Here is a 22,563-nt window from a genome sequence, read left to right on the forward strand (position 1 = left end):
CGGATGTTGACTTATAAGTAAACAATCTCGGATGTGAATTCTGATGATTTGGTTAGCTCTGTTAGGCGATTTTTGACTTAGGAGCGCGTCCGAAATGTGATTTGGAGGTCCGTGGTGGAATTAGGCTTAAATTGGCGAAATTAGAAATTTGACGATTTTCGGTAAGCAGTGGAAATTTTGATATCGGGGTCGGAATGGAATTTAGGAAGTTAGGATAGATTCGTAGTATCATTTGTGATGTATGTGCAAAATTTGAGGTCATTCGAACGAGGTTTGATAGGGTTTGGCATCGTTTGCAGAATTTGGAAGTTTAGAAGTTTTTAGACTTGAATCTGAGGGTAATTTGGTGTTTTAATATTGTTTTGAGTGTTCCGAAGGTTCGACTAAGTTCCTATGTTGATATGTGACTTGTTGGTATTTTTGGTTGAGGTCCGGAGTGTAAGCACGTGATTTTTGCCCTATATGAGAATTACTCCCAAAAAATTCAAAAATAAAATGATTTTTCTTTGGTGTACAATTTTGTGATATTTTGAAGAATTATTTGTATTTGTCTGTGCGTGTTTATTCGCTAAATTAATAAAAAATACAAAAATATGTCGCATTTTGCATGTAGGATTTAATTCTACAATTGTTAGTAATTAAAATTGTTTTACAAAAATTAAAAATTACAAAAATAGGCATCGTTTGCATTTTTAGCATTTAATGTCCAAATATACAATTTTATGCTTAATTAATACTTAATTGTGCGTTAATTGTTATTGGGAGTTAATTTGCGCCTTTATAACTTAATTTAGTTCTTAATAATAGTTTAAGTATTTTTATAATTTAGTTTTAGAAAAATAAAAGAAGAAAAGAGAGCGAAAATATAAAGAAAGTCGGAATTGGGCCTCTTCTTCAATTTCAAGCTATAGGCCCAAAAAATGGCCCAATCTTCCCTACGACCCAGTCCATTTCGAACTGGGTCGACCCAGTCCATTAACCCAACACCCCTTCTTCATTTTTGTCCAACACAAAACAAAACCAAAAAAAAAATAAAAAAATAAAAAGTGAATTATCACTATAAATAGTTTTATTTTTTGTTTTTTTATATATATAAAAAAAATCCGAAAATATTTTATTTTATTTATTATTTTTATTTTAAAATATATATATATATATATATATATATATATAGTAATTTCGGAAATTATTTTAAAAAAATAAAAAATAAAAAAATAAAAAAAAGTAAAAGAATGTAGAAAATTTAAAAAAAAAAGTAAAAAGTTTTAAAAAATTTAAAAGTAAAAGAAGGTTGGAATTAAAAAATAAATATAAAGATATCTGAAAATTTAAAAAAATTTAAAGTAATTGAAAGTAGCATTTTTAAAAGAAAAAGAAAAGATAGTGGTTTATTTTTTAAAGAAAAGTTAAATAAAGTGAGATTCTCTTTTAAAAAAATAAAAAGTGGTATTTTAAATAAGATAAAGTAATTAAAGTTGGAATTTTAAAAATAAAAGTAAATAAAGGTGGGATTTCTTTTTCTAAAAAAATAAAAGCAATTTGTAAGTGGGATTTCTTTTAATTAAAAAAATAATAAAATAATAAAAAACAAATCTGAAAATTTCGAAAATTTTGCTATAAATAGAAGAGAAAATTTAGGAAGAAGGGTGGAAAAAAAGAGAGGAAAAACTAGATAGAGAGAAGAAAAAAAGAGGGGGCGGAGTGAGAAGTATACACCCGATATACATTCTGTATACACTGAATATACAGGGGCAGAATTCATTTTGGAGAGTTTTGAAGTTGAAAAAAAATAGTTACTGCTTCATTGCCTCGCTTAAGATCTGAAATAGTCAGAACCTTCCTGCCTTTTACTTCTTCACTATACTTGGAGTCGTTTATAGTCTCCTGGGTTTTCTGCTATTCCTACTGTACTGGTTTGCGATGTTGTTGAATCTGCTGTTGCTGTGTTATTACTGCTGCTGACTTCTCCTTCTTTTGTTCTTGTACTGCTGTTTCCAGGTACACATTTGTACAATCTCGGCTTGAAGCAAAAAATGAAATATTAATCAGGCTTTGTTCCTGTTGAATTCCTCCTGTTTAGATTTGTGGTTGAATATAATTTTTCTTTCTTCGTATAAAGATGTAGTTGAATGATTAATGAATAATGAGGTTGCATATGTATACTTTCTTCATCTAATAATGTTAGTTTAAATTACGGAGAATAATTAATCTGTTTTGATATTATGGTCAATCTCATGTTCTAGTATTATTGAATAACAGAATATAAAATGAAAGCAGTTTTTCTTTGTACAAACTCGATCGCAATTTTCCATTCGCATTAGCCGTAAACTAATAACTAATAAGTTACGTTTCTCAGCATGTAAATAATTAAGAGATTTTCTTTTAGTTTAGAGACGAACTTAATAGAAAATATAGTCATTGTAGGTTTATCCTGTAAAAATAAAAATGAGACGAGCCTCGCCAAATAAAACGTATAGATTGCGGGGCCCTCACAAAATGTATGGTTTAATTAGAATTCGGAAGGACCGTTTAGCGAATTTCACGGTCTTCCCCAAAATAATAACGCGATAGTCTCTTTAGGCGCGTGTTTAATATTTTACTTTCTTAAGCATGGGTGTGCATTTCATGTGACCCGAATCCAAATCCCAAAACATCAAATAAAACGTGTTCCGGATTGTGGGTGCATTTCATGTAACGCAGTCCAAAGACGTGTTTTAAGCGATGTTCATATTTCTTTTAAAAACAATAATAATAAAGCGGTTAAAAGATAAAATTTGCACATAAGTTCATATTTGTATAAAATCAGACAATCAAGCCGAATATAACAGTTGAGCGACCGTGCTAGAACCACGGAACTCGGGAATGCCTAACACCTTCTCCCGGGTTAACAGAATTCCTTATCCGGATTTCTGGTACGCAGACTGTAATATGGAGTCATTCTTTTCCTCGATTCGGGATTAAAATTGGTGACTTGGGACACCCTAAATCTCCCAAGTGGCGACTCTGAAATAAATAAACCAATCCCGTCTCGATTGTCCTTTAATTGGAAAAACTCTCTTGCACCCTCGCGGGTGCGGAAAAATGAGGTGTGACAGCTCTGGCGACTCTGCTGGGGACTTGGCCCAGAACCACTGGTTCAGGGTTAGAAATTCGAGCTTAAAATAACTGTTATAGTTGGCTTTATTTATTATCTGATTTTTACATGTTTATGCTTAATATGCTAAATGATGCTTTTACCGCTTTAATATTATCTGAATTGTGTATAAAACTGCTACGAAACTCTTCTTCTTTTTGAGTCTTCTAAATTTATGGTGTACACGTGCGCGTGACCCACCTTTCTGTTAGAAGTCATACCAAATAAGACGAAGTTGGGACAAGTAACTAGGCCGGGCAGACTTTCGTGCTCCCGGTACGTTGCCCCCATTTCGGCTCAAGCTGTCCACTTGGGTAAGCCAGGGCTAGAACAATATGCCTCAGGTTTTTTTTTCACTTAGAATAACTCAGCTTCATGCCGGATCCCTAGTAGGAACGTTTGTTTGCATCACGTGCATTTGACTTTGGAGGCTCAACACAGGGGTTGGGTCTGTCTAGGACAGGTGTACCAAAAAATGAAAATGACCATCCTGATGCATCTTACTTGCTGCTATTTGCGCATTTATTTGATTCGGACTTTTGTGTTGACTGACTTTTGAATATCAGGAATAATATTTTGAAATTGAAAAAAATAGCGGTTAGGGAATTGATTGTTTATTTTTGGAAAAAAAAAACAATGCCCAAATAACTGTCAAAACTCTGCCGAAATTTTGAGAAAATGAAAAAAAAATATTTTATTAGTTTGTTTTATTAAAAGCAAAGGAAAAATAGAAAGAAAAAAAAAGAGTCGTTGTTCTGTCTTGTTTTTAAAAAACAAATTAGAAAAAAAATAGTTTGTCTTGCCATAAAAAAAATGAAAATGAAAAAAAGTCTTGTTTTAAAATGAGTTTTTATTTATTTATTTGTTTAGATACCAAAATAAAAATAACTAATAAAATAAAAAGAGTCGCGTCGAAAGTGGTTTTATTATTTGTTGCAAATATGTATATATATAAAAATCCAAAAAAGTTGTTCTTTATTTCCAAAAAATGTATATATATCTTTATTTGTTGCAAAAATATTTGTCGTGCCAAAAGTCTAGAAAAGTTTTTTTTAGACTCTCAATTTTCAAAACAAAAAAAAAATCCAAAATTTTTTTTTCCGTTATTGACTTCTTTAGAAAGTCTTTTTAATTATTAAAAAATATATATAAAAAAAAAAATATATATATATATAATAAAATAAAATAAATTCGAAAATATTTTCCTTCTTCTTTAAAAATTGAAAAGAAAATTCAAAATTCAAAAAATATTTTTTTTAGAAAGCGTTTCTTTTATTAAAGGTAAAATTCCAAAAAAAAAAAATATTTTCTTTCTTCTTAGAATAAGAAAAAAAATATCTTCCTTTTACTTTTGAAATTCTCAAAGTTCAAATCAAAAGAAAAGGAATTCTTAGAAATCTTTCTTTCAAAAAGAAAATCAATCAAAAATCCAAAAAAAAATATAAAAATACTTCCTTTCTTCTTTTAAAGCAGTTCTTTTACAAAAAAAAATCATAATTTAAAATCAGTTTATTTACTTTATTCATGACCGGCCCGAACTACGCGGGTTTGATTCTCACCGGATGTGAGATACGTAGGCAACCCTCATCGGGTCCAACCCCCATTTTTGCTAAAATAGCCAAAAACCAATAAATAAATAAAAAACATGTCAAAATTTTAATTTTTTTTCATAAATAAGTCGGGCAGTGTCCAGCCTCCACTTTTTGCTAAAACAAAATAGCCAAAAAAAAATATGTCAAATTTTAAGAGTCATAAAGAAGTCGGGTGACGTTGTTTTATCAAGACATAGCCGAATGTTCCCGAATGGGACGCCAGAAGGCCGACTTTGCATAAACAACCACCTTTTGGGTCATGTTTAGGATTTTGGTCTAGTTGACCCACACAGCCTTAAAAATCTTCGTCCCCGAGGCGCTGAAGGGCCGTGTTTGCAACACCAGGTTTTTATTGTAATTTAAAAAAAAAATAGTCGGCGGTCAGGTGAATACCGTTTGAATTTTGTCATAATAAGCCGAGCCAGCTTCGGCCGCGTCTTAAATCGTTCTTACCGAAATAGCCTCAGAGTATCTTTCAGTTGTCGAAAGGCTATTTTCGTAAATGAACGGACAAGTGTGTAAAGTGTCATAAAATAATCCTCTCCGGCCTCAAAATTTGGACGGGGCCACATTTGCAAAAATAATCGTTTGGTTGCATTTGTCAAACGGAGAAAGGAAGTTGGCCGTTTGTTTTGGAGTTTGTAAAACTTTTGATTATAATATGTGGGTCGTTTGATTTTCTAGTTTGTGGGTCATTTTTAAACCTTTGAAACCCAATATGAAAATTGAAAAAAAAATGATTAGTATTGCTTATCTTTTATTGGTCCGAACTACGCAAGGTCTGATTCATGCAGGGGCATGATACGTAGGCAATCTCTATAAGATTCGACCACCACAATAAAATATATATAAGAAAATAGAATAAAATAAAAGTGAATAAAATTTTCAAGAAAGCTGGGACGACACAAGCAGTCGAGCAAATGCATAATAGAAAGGGGATATTTGTCTAGGAGCATTGCATCTCAACGTGTAATTATATATGTGTTAAATTCTCAAAACTAACAAGTTTGTTCATTTTCAGAATTCAAGCAGTTAGTTTCTCTAAAGAGTATACTGGCATATTATCATTATCACACGAGATCAAAAGGACGAATACCCGAAAGTATGTCTATCCCAGATGTTGACACATGTATTGAGCTAGAGGAGATGGATGTCGGGAAAATGAAAGAAGAGATGTTTAAACTCAAACAGCAAATGGCTGAAATGTACCAGGCTTGGTCTACAGGGCAGTTACCCCTATCTTACCCAACTAACCCTGCTCCATCAATGACCCAAACTCAGGATAATATTACCACTGAATTATCCCCAAATTTCCCCATTTACCAACACTACCGAGGAACCACCTCTCAAACACCGCAGTCTCCACCTCCAAAACCAGTTTCATACTTTCCTCCACCTGTGACTCCTGTTTTCGTAGCACCTCCCCCGGCTACATTCCACAAATCTCCTAGTGAGCCTACATTCCAGGCCCAGGACAACCAATATTACCCCCGGAGCCCACCCTCAAAGCCTCCGAAATCCATTCAACTGCTCCTCGTTTTGATATCCCAACCGAAATTGACAAGCCAGCCAAAAATGCTGAACAAGAAGAAATGTTCAGGAAGGTCAAAAGTCTAAAACAATCATTCCGAGACATGCAGGGATTAGGTGGGCAAGTCAGTTAGCTTACAATGATTTGTGCTTGTTCCCAAATGTACAATTACCAGTTGGTTTCAAGATGCCTAAATTTGACCTATACGATGGGCACGGCGACCCAGTAGCCCACTTAAGGGGTTTCTGTAGCAAGATGCGAGGAGCTGGGGGAAAGGATGAATTATTGATGGCTTACTTCAGTCAAAGTCTAAGCGGATCAGCTTTGGAGTGGTATACACGCCAGGACCATGGGAGATGGTACACCTGGGATGACCTGGCACAGGCATTCACATACCATTTCCAATACAATCTGGAAATCATCCCAGATAGATTATCTTTGACAAAATTTGAGAAGAAACATAATGAAAGTTTCAGAGAGTATGGTTTTCGGTGGAGAGAACAGGCAGCAAGAGTGGATCCTCCTATGAAGGAGAGTGAAATGGTAGACTACTTCCTCCAAGCCTTGGAACCAACTTACTATGCCCATTTGGTTTCAGCGGTAGGGAAATCATTCAACGAGGTAGTGAAGATGGGAGGTATGGTGGAAGAAGGCCTCAAGACAAATAAAATTATGAGCTATTCAGCAATTAAGGCAGCTACTCAAGCTATTCAAGGCAGGGTAGGAGAAATCGGAAGAAAGAAGAGAGAGGAAGCAGCGGTAGTTGGTTCAGGAATTTGGTCGGAACCCAGAGGTTCACCGCCTTACTATAATCAACAACGACCTCGCCAATCGACTTACCACCACAATTCATCCCAACACTACTATCACCTTACAGAGCCCCATTCTTCCATTAACCAAGCCCAAACATATACTCAGCCTCCGGTTCGCTCGCAATGGCGCGCACCGGCTCCCCAGAACACACATACACCACTGCAAAACACCTATTCACCACCAAGAGCCTACAAGAACCCTCCAGGGGTAGGTTTCCGGGGAAATCAGGCTTTCAGAAATGAAAAAATACAAAGAACATTCACTGAGTTAGGGGAAACCTATACTGCCGTGTTCCACAAATTAAGGCAGTTAGGCTTGTTGAGTCCTGTTGAGCCCAGATTGCCAAATCCCTTTCCCAAAAATATGGACCACTCGGTAAGCTGTGAGTATTGTTCGGGGGCTCTCGGTCATGATACCGAGAAATGTTGGAAGTTGAAACATGCAGTACAAAATCTTATTGACACCAACAAGATTGAGGTTCAGACACCAGAGGCACCCAACATCAATCAGAACCCGTTGCCGGCACAACTTGAAACCCACATGATTGAGCTAATGCACGAAGGAGGGAAGCTAAAGAAACCCTCACAAACAGTGATGATGATCCGTGTCGGTTCAAAATAAATGTTAACCAGTGGGAAAACGGTGGTATAGTTAGAAAAGGTGGATAACAAGCCAGTTATGGTGTTGGAAAAAGGGTCCAATGAGGCAGATGTACAGTTTGTGGGGTTGAAAGCAAAAATCAACAATTGAATGGCTACTCCTCTTCCTATACGAAGGGAGTCTTGGTAGTGGGCTCTGATTTTCTTTTTTGTTGTCTGGATTATTCCAGGCTACTCCAAATCTTTCTTGTGCTCGCCAAAGTGTGAAACCTTGCTATCCCGTATTTTAATAAAGTGAAAGTTTTTTTTCCCTCATTCCTTATTTTGTTTTAATTTTTCTTTTTATTTTTGTCTTCTGAACAGTTCTCTTTCTACTGATTCTAATGACATGGCATGCACGACGGATCTTCAACCTAGTCTAAAAAAAGAAATCAATCAATCTGATTTCGAACTTATAGTACAAGATTGTGATGATAAGTCGGAATACGATGAGGACTAAGCCTTCAGAAAAATTAACAGAGAGTTGAGCCAAGTTGAAAAAAAAGAAAGAGCCCAACTCAAATGACACGGAAGCCGTCAATCTAGGGGATGCGGATGACATCAGGGAAGCTAAGATAAGCATCCACATGGAACCAAACATCAGGGAAGAACTAATCAAAGCACTTACTGAATTCAAAACATTTTGCATGGTCATACGACGACATGCCGGGCTTAAGCACCAATCTAGTGGTTCAAAAATTGCCCACTGACCCGGCATTACCCCCCGTCCAGCAAAATTCAGGAAGATCAAAACCAACGTGAGTGGGAAGATTAAGGAAGAAGTGACCAAACAGCTGAATACTAAGGTTATTCGGGCCACTCGATATCCTGATTGGTGGGCTAATGTGGTGCCAAAAAAAAAAGGAAAATCCGAGGTATGTGTTGATCATCGCAATCTAAACAGAGCAAGCCTGACGCTTTATGATCCACAGATATCGAAGGGAAATGCGTCGACATGGCTATCAATTCTGACGCAGTTAAGAGATATTATGATTTCTGGTAATTGTAATTGTTGTTTGTTTGTACTTAGCATTTATCAGAGAATGAAATGACGGAGGCAATTCTTTCTTCTATCCAAACACTTTGACCTTTGCTTCCCCTTTTGAGCCTTATTTACTCTTTCATACCCCTCTTTTGGAATCTGTAATGAAAACGAAAAAAGTAATGATAATAAGAACAAAAGAAAAGTCAAGAAAAAAAACAAAGGAATGGGAACTACGTTTGACCTGATTCCTCAAAGAAGGATACGTAGGCGCCTCACGGCTCGGTCATAGTGTAGCATAGTGTGCATAAGGTAACATATTGTGACAAAATAAAAATCCCCAAGCAAGAAAAACTGGGGCAGAAGTTGGCGCTTGTAATTTTGGCAAGAAAGTTTGATTCCAAGAGTTGTACTATTTTACCCCTAAAAATTATTTTTGAACTTTTGATACCCCCTTCTCCTTTCAGCCATACACAAAAATCCCTATTGATGTCCAAAAAAGACCTCCCGATCAGTATCTGAGAAGTGCTAAGTCAATGCAAATGGAAGTCGGGAATAACACTCTGATCCCCAGCAAAGAAGAAGATCATAAGCTGGAACTGAATTGATAGCCGAAAGAATCCCCAACAGAGAGAGTCATATCGGCAACACTCCAATTCCCAGCTGAAAAATAAAATAAAATGAGAGAGTCTTATCGGTGAAAACCTTCACAGGCACCATAAGGCGACAGGAGTTGAGAGAAATGAGAGAGTCTTATTAGTGAAAACCCCTCGAAGGGCACTATGAGGCGACAAAACAAGATTGGCGGGAAGGATCCGCAAAGAGTTGAGTGCCTGTTTATCCCCAGCAACATGAGGCCGTCTGGAAGGTTGATTGATACAAATAGACTGGGTTGATTAATCCGGAATGCGCGACATGATCGTTGGAATCGGTTATATCATTCAGATAAGTTCTTTTCTTTCCTTTTCCCTAGCATTTGTTCAGAAAGACTTCTTCTTTTTTCTATTTTTTGAAATCATCACTTTTTCATTTCTTGATTTAAAAGACTTACCTTCCCAGCAGTTTGTTTTTGAAAAGGATTTTCAGAGATTACTACCAGTTGCCAAAATGATGCAAAGCAAAATGCGAATATGACACGCCAAAGATAAGGCGATAAAGAGAAAAGAAGTTGGTCGCAAGACCAAATGATGAAAGGGGCCTAGATCCCAATAGGATTAAATTTCCAGGGGAAGTTGGAGAAAAACAGGAAAACAACAGTTGAGAAAATTGTGGACCTAATTCCAAGAGGGCCCCCGACAGATCATCGAGATGTAGGAGCATCCCCAACAGATTTTCGACCAAGTTCCAAGAGGGTCGGACAACATAGAGTGGGGAAGGGAGAAAGGGAAAAACCATCCCAGTAGGAGTATCATAACCAACCACCGGGTTTTTAAACTAACAAATTTTGTTTGGTTTGAAACAGGTAAATGGAATGGCACTGAAGACCATAAGGGAAAATGCAAACTGGGGCAGAAAATTTTCTTTTCAGTTAGAAAATTTTCTGGAAATCAGGTACCCATTTGGGGAAGAATAAAGATAGCACCAAGGAAGTGGTCTTTGAACCAGGGTTTCCCCCAACATAATAAGCTTCCAATGGAGGAAGTTGATCCCCAGCAGACAAAACAAAGAGATGACATTTGTGCTCAGAAAAGCAAAGAGCCATTATCCTCCCCAGCAGCTTCCAGAAGAATGAAGCATCGATTTGAAGGGATAAAATTCCCCAGCAGCGTTATCCTCAACAACGTTATCCCAAGAAGATAACACTTTTATCCCCAGCAGTGTTAAGAAAGAAAAAAAAAATAAAAAATAAAAATTGAATTTGAAGGAAGTAAAGAAAGGAGACTCCCCCAGTGGTATTATCCCCAGCAATCAGGCATCCACCTGGAGAACAAGGATGAGTAGTTGAAGTATTAGTAATCAGGCATCCACCTGGAGAACAAGGAAGAGCAATGAAATATCAGAAATCAGGCGTCCACCTGGAGAACAAGGAAGAGCAATGAAAGAAACAGCAATCAGGCATCCACCTGGAGAACAAGGATGAGTAGTTGAAGTATTAGTAATCAGGCATCCACCTGGAGAACAAGGAAGAGCAATGAAATATCAGAAATCAGGCGTCCACCTGGAGAACAAGGAAGAGCAATGAAAGAAACAACAATCAGGCATCCACCTGGAGAACAAGGATGAGTAGTTGAAGTATTAGTAATCAGGCATCCACCTGGAGAACAAGGAAGAGCAATGAAATATCAGAAATCAGGCGTCCACCTGGAGAACAAGGAAGAGCAATGAAAGAAACAACAATCAGGCGTCCACCTGGAGAACAAGGATGAAGAAAAGAAATAGCAATCATCTGGAGAACAAGGATGAAGAATTGAATTAGCAGTCAGGCGTCCACGTGGAGAACAAGGAAGAACAGTTGAAATATCAGAAGTCAGGCGTCCACCTGGAGAACAAGGAAAAGCATCAAAACTGGGGCAGAAGATTTTCTGCCATGGTCGAAAATTTTCTCAGAAGAACAAGGAAATCAATTCAAGTTTTAAGAGATAGCAAGACAACAAGATTTGGAGAAAAACAGTCGGAGGTAAGACAATTCCAAGATGTTGAAAATGGGATCATCCACCCTCGAATAGGATATTTGGGTTCATCCACCCTCGAATAGGATATTTTGGGATCATCCGCCCTCGAATAGGATATTCTGGGTTCATCCGCCCTCGAATAGGATATTCTGGGTTCATCCACCCTCGAATAGGATATTCTGGGTTCATCCGCCCTCGAATAGGATATTGTGGGTTCATCCGCCCTCGAATAGGATATATTGGGTTCATCCGCCCTCGAATAGGATATTTGGGTTCATCCGCCCTCGAATAGGATATTTTGGGTTCATCCGCCCTCGAATAGGATATTTTGGGTTCATCCGCCCTCGAATAGGATATTATGGGATCATCCGCCCTCGAATAGGATATTTGGGTTCATCCGCCCTCGAATAGGATATTTTGGGTTCATCCGCCCTCGAATAGGATATATGGGTTCATCCACCCTCGAATAGGATATTTTGGGTTCATCCGCCCTCGAATAGGATATTTTGGGTTCATCCGCCCTCGAATAGGATATTTCGGGTTCATCCGCCCTCGAATAGGATATTTGGGTTCATCCGCCCTCGAATAGGATATTTGGGTTCATCCGCCCTCGAATAGGATATTTGGGTTCATCCGCCCTCGAATAGGATATTTTGGGTTCATCCGCCCTCGAATAGGATATTTTGGGTTCATCCGCCCTCGAATAGGATATTTGGGGTTCATCCGCCCTCGAATAGGATATTTTGGGTTCATCCGCCCTCGAATAGGATATTTTGGGTTCATCCGCCCTCGAATAGGATATTTTGGGTTCATCCGCCCTCGAATAGGATATTTTGGGTTCATCCGCCCTCGAATAGGATATTTTGGGTTCATCCGCCCTCGAATAGGATATTTTGGGTTCATCCGCCCTCGAATAGGATATTTTGGGTTCATCCGCCCTCGAACAGGATATTTTGGGTTCATCCGCCCTCGAACAGGATATTTTGGGTTCATCCGCCCTCGAACAGGATATTTTGGGTTCATCCGCCCTCGAATAGGATATTTGGGTTCATCCGCCCTCGAATAGGATATTTGGGTTCATCCGCCCTCGAATAGGATATTTTGGGTTCATCCGCCCTCGAATAGGATATTTCGGGTTCATCCGCCCTCGAATAGGATTTTATTTTTTAAAGTTGTTGAAATCAGGAGCCCCCCTGAAGAACAGAATGGCGATGTATTGGTTGAAGAGAGGAATGACATTCATTTTTAAAGTTGTTGTTGAAGTTGGGAGCCCGCCCATAGAACAGAGGCATACATTTCAGTCTTTAATTTTCAAGCATTGAACTTGGGAGCCCGCCCAGATAACAGAGGCATACATTTCAAGTCTTTAATTTTCAAGTATTAAAATTGGGAGCCCGCCCAGATAACAGAGGCATACATTTCAAAATCAAGTCAGAGGACAATAAAACAGAGGGTTACAATAGGAATCCCCAGCAGGAAACAATAAAATTCCCCGGCACCGGGAAACAGAAGGTTGCAACAAGAGGTCACAGTACAAACTCAAGTACAGTGTCAAAAGAAGTAAAGCACCGAAAGAAATGCAAGCAGACAAGGAAGCAAGGCAACAAAAATAAATTGTACTCTAGCCTAGCTTCTTATTTTTTTAAGCACGGTGTAACAAGGAGATCGGTAAGCAGTAGTAATAGCATGCAACAACAGTAACATTGCAGTCCAACGGTAGTCTCAGCTACCAAAATTTCTCGAACTACATTGACCTGATTCCTGTTTAGCCCAGGATATGTAGGAAACCTTTGAAGCAAAGGTTCGGTCAAATCTTTTTCAAAAAATGCTTCAACGGAGTACTCGGATGGGCAAAAATCGCTCGCTTTATCTTTGCACGAAAACCCTTCGTGTCTCCGGGCAAAGAGGGGCAGCTGTAAGCACGTGATTTTTGCCCTATATGAGAATTACTCCCAAAAAATTCAAAAATAAAATGATTTTTCTTTGGTGTACAATTTTGTGATATTTTGAAGAATTATTTGTATTTGTCTGTGCGTGTTTATTCGCTAAATTAATAAAAAATACAAAAATATGTCGCATTTTGCATGTAGGATTTAATTCTACAATTGTTAGTAATTAAAATTGTTTTACAAAAATTAAAAATTACAAAAATAGTCATCGTTTGCATTTTTAGCATTTAATGTCCAAATATACAATTTTATGCTTAATTAATACTTAATTGTGCGTTAATTGTTATTGGGAGTTAATTTGCGCCTTTATAACTTAATTTAGTTCTTAATAATAGTTTAAGTATTTTTATAATTTAGTTTTAGAAAAATAAAAGAAGAAAAGAGAGCGAAAATATAAAGAAAGTCGGAATTGGGCCTCTTCTTCAATTTCAAGCTATAGGCCCAAAAAATGGCCCAATCTTCCCTACGACCCAGTCCATTTCGAACTGGGTCGACCCAGTCCATTAACCCAACACCCCTTCTTCATTTTTGTCCAACACAAAACAAAACCAAAAAAAAAATAAAAAAATAAAAAGTGAATTATCACTATAAATAGTTTTATTTTTTGTTTTTTTATATATATAAAAAAAATCCGAAAATATTTTATTTTATTTATTATTTTTATTTTAAAAAAAAATATATATATATATATATATATATATATATAGTAATTTCGGAAATTATTTTAAAAAAATAAAAAATAAAAAAATAAAAAAAAGTAAAAGAATGTAGAAAATTTAAAAAAAAAAGTAAAAAGTTTTAAAAAATTTAAAAGTAAAAGAAGGTTGGAATTAAAAAATAAATATAAAGATATCTGAAAATTTAAAAAAATTTAAAGTAATTGAAAGTAGCATTTTTAAAAGAAAAAGAAAAGATAGTGGTTTATTTTTTAAAGAAAAGTTAAATAAAGTGAGATTCTCTTTTAAAAAAATAAAAAGTGGTATTTTAAATAAGATAAAGTAATTAAAGTTGGAATTTTAAAAATAAAAGTAAATAAAGGTGGGATTTCTTTTTCTAAAAAAATAAAAGCAATTTGTAAGTGGGATTTCTTTTAATTAAAAAAATAATAAAATAATAAAAAACAAATCTGAAAATTTCGAAAATTTTGCTATAAATAGAAGAGAAAATTTAGGAAGAAGGGTGGAAAAAAAGAGAGGAAAAACTAGATAGAGAGAAGAAAAAAAGAGGGGGCGGAGTGAGAAGTATACACCCGATATACATTCTGTATACACTGAATATACAGGGGCAGAATTCATTTTGGAGAGTTTTGAAGTTGAAAAAAATAGTTACTGCTTCATTGCCTCGCTTAAGATCTGAAATAGTCAGAACCTTCCTGCCTTTTACTTCTTCACTATACTTGGAGTCGTTTATAGTCTCCTGGGTTTTCTGCTATTCCTACTGTACTGGTTTGCGATGTTGTTGAATCTGCTGTTGCTGTGTTATTACTGCTGCTGACTTCTCCTTCTTTTGTTCTTGTACTGCTGTTTCCAGGTACACATTTGTACAATCTCGGCTTGAAGCAAAAAATGAAATATTAATCAGGCTTTGTTCCTGTTGAATTCCTCCTGTTTAGATTTGTGGTTGAATATAATTTTTCTTTCTTCGTATAAAGATGTAGTTGAATGATTAATGAATAATGAGGTTGCATATGTATACTTTCTTCATCTAATAATGTTAGTTTAAATTACGGAGAATAATTAATCTGTTTTGATATTATGGTCAATCTCATGTTCTAGTATTATTGAATAACAGAATATAAAATGAAAGCAGTTTTTCTTTGTACAAACTCGATCGCAATTTTCCATTCGCATTAGCCGTAAACTAATAACTAATAAGTTACGTTTCTCAGCATGTAAATAATTAAGAGATTTTCTTTTAGTTTAGAGACGAACTTAATAGAAAATATAGTCATTGTAGGTTTATCCTGTAAAAATAAAAATGAGACGAGCCTCGCCAAATAAAACGTATAGATTGCGGGGCCCTCACAAAATGTATGGTTTAATTAGAATTCGGAAGGACCGTTTAGCGAATTTCACGGTCTTCCCCAAAATAATAACGCGATAGTCTCTTTAGGCGCGTGTTTAATATTTTACTTTCTTAAGCATGGGTGTGCATTTCATGTGACCCGAATCCAAATCCCAAAACATCAAATAAAACGTGTTCCGGATTGTGGGTGCATTTCATGTAACGCAGTCCAAAGACGTGTTTTAAGCGATGTTCATATTTCTTTTAAAAACAATAATAATAAAGCGGTTAAAAGATAAAATTTGCACATAAGTTCATATTTGTATAAAATCAGACAATCAAGCCGAATATAACAGTTGAGCGACCGTGCTAGAACCACGGAACTCGGGAATGCCTAACACCTTCTCCCGGGTTAACAGAATTCCTTATCCGGATTTCTGGTACGCAGACTGTAATATGGAGTCATTCTTTTCCTCGATTCGGGATTAAAATTGGTGACTTGGGACACCCTAAATCTCCCAAGTGGCGACTCTGAAATAAATAAACCAATCCCGTCTCGATTGTCCTTTAATTGGAAAAACTCTCTTGCACCCTCGCGGGTGCGGAAAAATGAGGTGTGACACGGAGAGTCTCAGAATGAATATGGATGGTTAATGGAGAGTTGGGAAATGGGAACTCCTATCTGATGTTTTCGCACCTGAGGAGAGGGAACCGCGGGTGCGATGGTTGCAGATACGGAAGGTAAACCGCATATGTGGAATTTGGAAAGATGAGGTAGGAGTCGCGGGTGCGAATAGTTGAGCGCACCTGCAGTAACACAGAAGTGGTTTTTGAGGGAATAAGTGGGAACCGCAACTGCGATGGATTTTCCGCAGGAGTGGCATTGCAGAAGCGACTGTTGGACCGCATATGCGGAAGTTCTGGGCAGAAAGTATAAATTGTGGAGTTCGCGACTTTTGGGTCATTCTTCACCATTTTTATTCAGTTTTAGAGCTTTTGGGAGTGATTTGAAGAGGGATTCAAGGGATTTTTCATTGAGGTAAGTTACTTGAGCCCTAATACTCGTGTTTATTGTAATTTCCCATTGTTTAATCATGTAATTAGTGGAGATTAAGGGAGAAAATGAGGGGTTAGGGCTTGGGATTTTTGGAGGGTTTGATTGAGGATTTGAGGGGCCAAATGGGGTCGGATTTTGATAAATCTTGTATGTATGGACTCGTGAGTAAAAGAGCTTTCTAGTTTTGTAATTTTTGGCGGATTCTGAGATGTGGGCCCGGGGGCCGGGCTTAAGAGGATTTCGAGATTAGTGCCTAATTTGATAGTTTTTCTTGTGGAATTCATTCCATTAGCGTATATTGATGGTATTATTCTGGTTGTGAATAGATTCGGAGTGATTGGAGGCCGAGTCGAGGGGCAAGAGCATCGCGGAGTAGGGATTTTGACCAGTTTGAGGTAAGTAACGACTGTAAATCTAGTCCTAAGGGTATGAAACCTCGGATTTCGTATCATTTTACTATTTTGAGGTGACGCATATGCTAGGTGACGGGCTTGTGGGCGTGTACCATTGGGGATTGTGACGTGGTCCGTCCCATAGCAACTATAAGTTGCGCATTTGGTTGAAACTATTTATTTTTCATTGACTTCGTAAATGCTGGCTATTTTTAAATGACCATTCCGAAAACTGGCTATACCGCGATATTTTTACCTTTTTTCTTATTATCCTCTCACTGTTTTTGGTTGAAAATTTATACTCAGTCATGTTATACTTATTGATTTCATATCTCGGTCTTTATTACTCTATTTTGATGCATATAAAATGTTGTTTTGGGCTGAGTACCCTGCTTTTAATGATAGTCTGAGTGGCTTGAGTGGTTTATGACTGAGTGAGGCACAGGACCTGATTTGTGAGGATATTTATGGGATCGGGCTGCACGCCGCAGCATGTTGTTACTGATTCATGCTTGAGTGACGATGAGGGCCTTATTGATTGATGCCACATGGTGGCTTGTTATAACGCTTGGGCTGAAGGAGACCCTTCGGAGTCTACGCACCCCTAGTGAGTGTGGGTACCCTGATTATGAGTGATGGTGAGGTTTGCCTAAGGGGCTGTATATCAGTGATGTTTTGCCCGAGGGGCTGGTTATGTTTTCATCATTTTTGCTCACTGTTGCACTGAGTCTCTATTTGTGAACTGTTGAAAAATATCGTCAAATGATTTTTACGGAAACTGATTTTAAACAAAATGATTTGATTCAAACTCTACTTTTAAAAGCTTGTTGTATTTTAACTGAGATTTCATGATATGAACTTTATATGTTTTATTGCTCGTCACTGCTTCTCAGCCTTTATTTACTTTGGTTACTTACTAAGTTGGTGTACTCACGTTACTCCCTGCACCTTGCATGCAAATCCAGGCATTTCAAGACCCCATAGCGGTTGTTGACTATTCCAACCGTAGATCTTGTCGAAGTTAGCAAGGTAGGGTAATCACAACCTTCTCTTCTCCTTCCTATATTCCTTAGTTGTTTATAGTTACATTCCATACTGTGTTAGTCTCTGTAAACTTTTGGATAGATTGTAGTAGATGCTCATGACTAGTGACACCCCGATGTCGGGTTTTTTGTTTACGCACTTTGTTATTCAAATTTTCTTTATGAAGTTGTATTATTAAATAGCTTGGAGTTATCTTTAAATTGAAATATCGGGTTGTTTTTGGTAAAGAGTCGGCTTGCCTAGTCCCAGATAGGCGCCATCATGACATGGTAGTTTGGGTTGTGATAAGTTGGTATCAGAGCCTAGGTTACATAGGTCTCACGAGTCATGAGCGGGTTTAGTAGAGTCTTGCAGATCGGTACGGAGACGTCTATACTTATCTTCGAGAGGCTGTAGAACCTTTAGAAAAACTTCACATTCTTGAATTCTTGTCGTGTGAATCTGTTGATTCTGGTAACTAAACTTCTGCTATTCTATTCTCTCACAGATGGTGAGGACACGTGCTACCGGTCAGGACGGACGGCCACCAGTACCAACAATTGGGGCCGCGAGAGGCCAAGGTCGCGGTCGAGGCCAATGTAGGGGCAGGGGTGTAGCCCTACAGCAGCTAGGGCAGCACCTATAGATCCACCAGCCGTCCCAGCCTATGATCAGGTCCCAGTTATGGATGCTCCAGCAGGACCAGCTCAGGCACCAGCAATTCCTATTGTTATCCCAGGTCTTCAGAAGACCTTAGCTCAGATGTTGACCGTGTGCACCTGTCTTGCTCAGGCGGCCATTGTTTCTACTATGGCAACTACTTCCCAGGCTGGTGGAGGCACTTAGACTCCCACCTCTCGTACACCCAAGTAGGTTGTTCAGGGACTACAGACACTAGAGGTACCACCAGCCTAGCTAGTTGCACCTGCTCAGGATTATGTGGCACCAGTCATGCATGATGACGAGCAGCATAGGTTGGAGAGGTTTGGTAGACTTTAGCCTCCGATTTTTAGTGGTACAGAGGGCGAGGATGCTCAGGGTTTCTTGGACAAGTGTGAGAGGTAATGTTCGTACAGCGGGTATTCTGGAGACCAGTGGGGTCTCGTTCACTGCCTTTCAGTTCTTTGGAGCTGCCTTTACTTGGTGGGAGGCTTATGAGAGGCGTAGTCCTGTTGGTGCAGTTCTTCTTACCTAGTAGTAGTTCTTTGTTCTCTTTCTGGAGAAGTATGTGTCGTAGTCCCGCAGAGAGAAGCTTGGCAGGCAGTTCGAGTAGTTGCGTAGGATGGTATGATTGTGATGCAGTATGAGATGAGGTTCTCTGAGTTAGCCCGTCATGCTATTTGGTTGGTTCTCACAGACAGAGAGAGGATCAGGAGGTTCGTTGATAGCCTTTCATATCAGCTATGGATTCTTATGCCTAGATAGAGGGTGTCTAGTGTTTCTTTTGAGGAGGTTGTTAACATTGCCCGGGACATAGAGTCGATTTGTTGTTAGGAGCGAGTGGAGAGGTAGGCCAAGAGGCCATGTGGATCCGGTAGTTTAGGTGGTGCTCCTCATGGGGGTCAGTTTCAGCACAATAGAGGCCGTCCATTAAGATATGCTTAGTCAGCTCGCCCAGTTCATCGTGGGGCATCATCATGGTTCTCACAGTTCTTATCAGGGCCATTCATCACTTAGTGCCCTCCCAGCCTAGAGTTTGTCACGTGCTCCATCAGTTCAGGGCTCCTCCATTCCAGCTTCTTCTACCAGTCATCCCGGTGCTAGGGGTTCCCTTCAGTCCCCATCACCAGCACCAAGGGGTTGTTATGAGTGTGGGGAGTTGGGTCATATATGGAGGCAGTGTCCTCGTCGTCATGGAGGTCCGCCTCAATAGAGGAGTCAACCTTCGACTTCAGCATCGGTTACTTCACCACCTACCCAGTCAGTTAGAGGTGGAGGTCAGTCAACTAGGGGTCACCCTAGAGGGGGAGGATGATCAGGTGGTGGTCAGGCCCGTTTCTATGCACTCCTAGCCAAAAACAGATGTTATTGCTTCAGATGATGTGATCACAGGTATTGTCTTAGTTTGCCATAGGGATGTCTCTATATTTATTTGATCCTGGTTCCACTTTTTCATATGTTTCATCATACATTGCTCATTATTTGAGTATGCCCCGTGAGTCTCTTGTTTCATCTGTTTGTGTATCTACTCCGGTGGACAATACTATTATTGTGGACCACGTATATCGGTCTTGCGTGGTGACTATTGGGGGTTTGGAAACCCGAGTAGACCTTCTACTGCTTAGTATGGTTGATTTTGATGTGATATTGGCCATGGATAAGTTGTTTTTACGTCATTCTATTATGGACTGTTATGCTAAGACGGTGACGTTGGCTATGCCAGGGGTGCCACGAATTCAGTGGCGAGATTCGTCGGATTATGTTCCTAGTAGAGTGATTTCTTTTTGAGGGCCCAGCAGATGGTTGGGAAGGGTTGCCTTTCTTATTTGGCCTTTATGAGGGATGTCAGTACAGAGACTCCTACCATTGATTCAGTTTCGGTGGTAAGGGATTTTCTAGATGTGTTTCCTGCAGACCTATCGGGCATGCCACCGGATAGGGATATTGAATTCGATATTGATTTGGTATCGGGCACTCAGCCCATTTATATTCCACTGTATCGTATGGCGCTGACAGAGTTAAAGGAATTGAAGGAGCAGCTTCAGGAACTCCTTAATAAGGGGTTTATTCGACCTAGTGTGTCACCTTGGAGTGCGCCTATTCTATTTGTGAAGAAGAAGGACGGTACTATAAGAATGTGCATTGATTACAGGCACTTGAACAAAGTCACAATATATAACAAGTATCCTTTGCCTCGTACTAATGATTTATTTGACTAGCTTCCGGGAGCAAGTGTGTTCTCCAAGATTGATCTCATGTTAGGGTATCACCAGTTGAAGATTAGGGACTCAGACATTCTTAAGATAGCTTTTAGGACTCGATATAGCCATTGCGAGTTCCTTGTGATATTTTTGTGCTGACCAATGCCCCATCAGCGTTCATGCATTTGATGAACAATGTGTTTCGATCTTATCTCAACTCGTTTGTTATTGTTTTAATTGATAATATCTTGGTGTACTCTCGTAGCCAGGAGGAACACGCTGAGCATTTGAGAGTTGTATTGCAGCGGTTGAGGGAGGAGAAGCTTTATGCTAAGTTCTCCAAGTGTGAGTTTCGGCTCGATTCAATTGTGTTCTTAAGGCATGTAGTGTCCAGTGAGGATATTCAAGTTGATCCGAAGAAGTTATAGGCGGTCCAGAGTTGGCCCAAACCGTCCTCAGCCATAAAGATTCGTAGCTTTCTTAGTTTGGCGGGTTATTGTCGTCGGTTTGTTTAGGGATTTTCATCTATTGAATAACCCTTGACCAAATTGACCCAAAAGGGTGCTCCTTTCACGTGGTCGGATGAGTGTGAGGAGAGCTTTCAAAATCTCAAGGTTGCCTTGACCACAGCTCCAGTATTAGTTTTGCCATCAGCTTCAGGTTCTTATATTGCGAAGCCCCATGAGAAGAACTACCTTGTTCATAATTTGGAGTTGACTGCCATTGTTCATGCATTAAAGATTTGGAGGCATTATCTCTATGGTGCATCTTGTGAGGTGTTTACTGATCATCGTAGCCTCCAACACTTGTTCAAATAGAAGGATCTCAATTTGAGGCAGCGGAGGTGGTTGGAGCTCCTAAAGGACTATGATCTTACTATTTTGTACCATCCGGGGAAGGCCAATATAGTGACCGATGCCTTGACTAGAAAAGAGATGAGTATGGGCAGTCTTGTATTTATTCTTGTTGGGGAGAGACCTCTTGCGGTTGATGTTCAGGCTTTGGCCAATCGATTTGTGATGTTGGATATTTCGGAGCCTAGTCGGATCCTAGCTTGTATTGTTTCTTGGTCTTCCTTGTTTGATTGCACCAGAGAGCGCCAGTATGATGATCCTCATTTGCATGTCCTCAAGGACAAGGTTCTGCATGATGATGCCAGAGAAGTGACTATCTATGATAATGGGGTATTGAGGATGTAGGGCCAGATATGTGTGCCCAATGTAGATGGGCTTCGGGAGTTGATTCTGGAGGAGGCCCATAGCTCGCGGTATTCCATCCATCCGGGTGCAGCAATGATGTACCATGAATTTGAGACAACACTATTGGTGGAGTAGAATGAAGAAAGATATAGTGGGGTTTGTAGCTCGGTGTCTGAATTGTCAGCAGGTGAAATATGAGCATCAGAGACCGGGTGGATTGCTTCAGCAGATAGAGATTCCAAAGTGGAAGTGGGAGAGTATCACCATAGATTTCGTAGTTGAACTCCTACGGACTTTGAGGAAGTTCGATGCTATTTGGGTGATTGTGAATCGGATGACTAAGTGTGCGCACTTCATTCCTGTGTGTACTACCTATTCTTCAGAGCGGTTAGCTGAGATTTATATCTGAGAGATTTTTTGCTTGCATGGTGTCCCAGTTTCCATCATTTCAGATAGAGGTGCTCAGTTTACATTGTAGTTTTGGAGGGCCGTGCAGTGAGGGTTGGGTACTCAGGTTGAGTTGAGCACAGCTTTTCATCCTCAAGCGGATAGGCAGTCCGAGTTCACTATTCAGATATTGGAGGACATGTTGCATGCTTGTGTCATTGATTTTGGGGGTTTATGGGACCAGTTTCTGCCACTCACGGAGTTTGCATATAACAACAGTTATCAGTCGAGTATTCAGATGGATCCATATGAGGCTTTATATGGGAGATGGTGTAGATCTCCAGTAGGTTGGTTTGAGATGGGAGAGGCTAGGCTTTTGGGTACAAACTT

Source organism: Nicotiana tabacum, chromosome 3 (genome assembly GCF_000715075.1).
Source record: "Nicotiana tabacum cultivar K326 chromosome 3, ASM71507v2, whole genome shotgun sequence".
Classification (NCBI taxonomy): Eukaryota; Viridiplantae; Streptophyta; class Magnoliopsida; order Solanales; family Solanaceae; genus Nicotiana; species Nicotiana tabacum.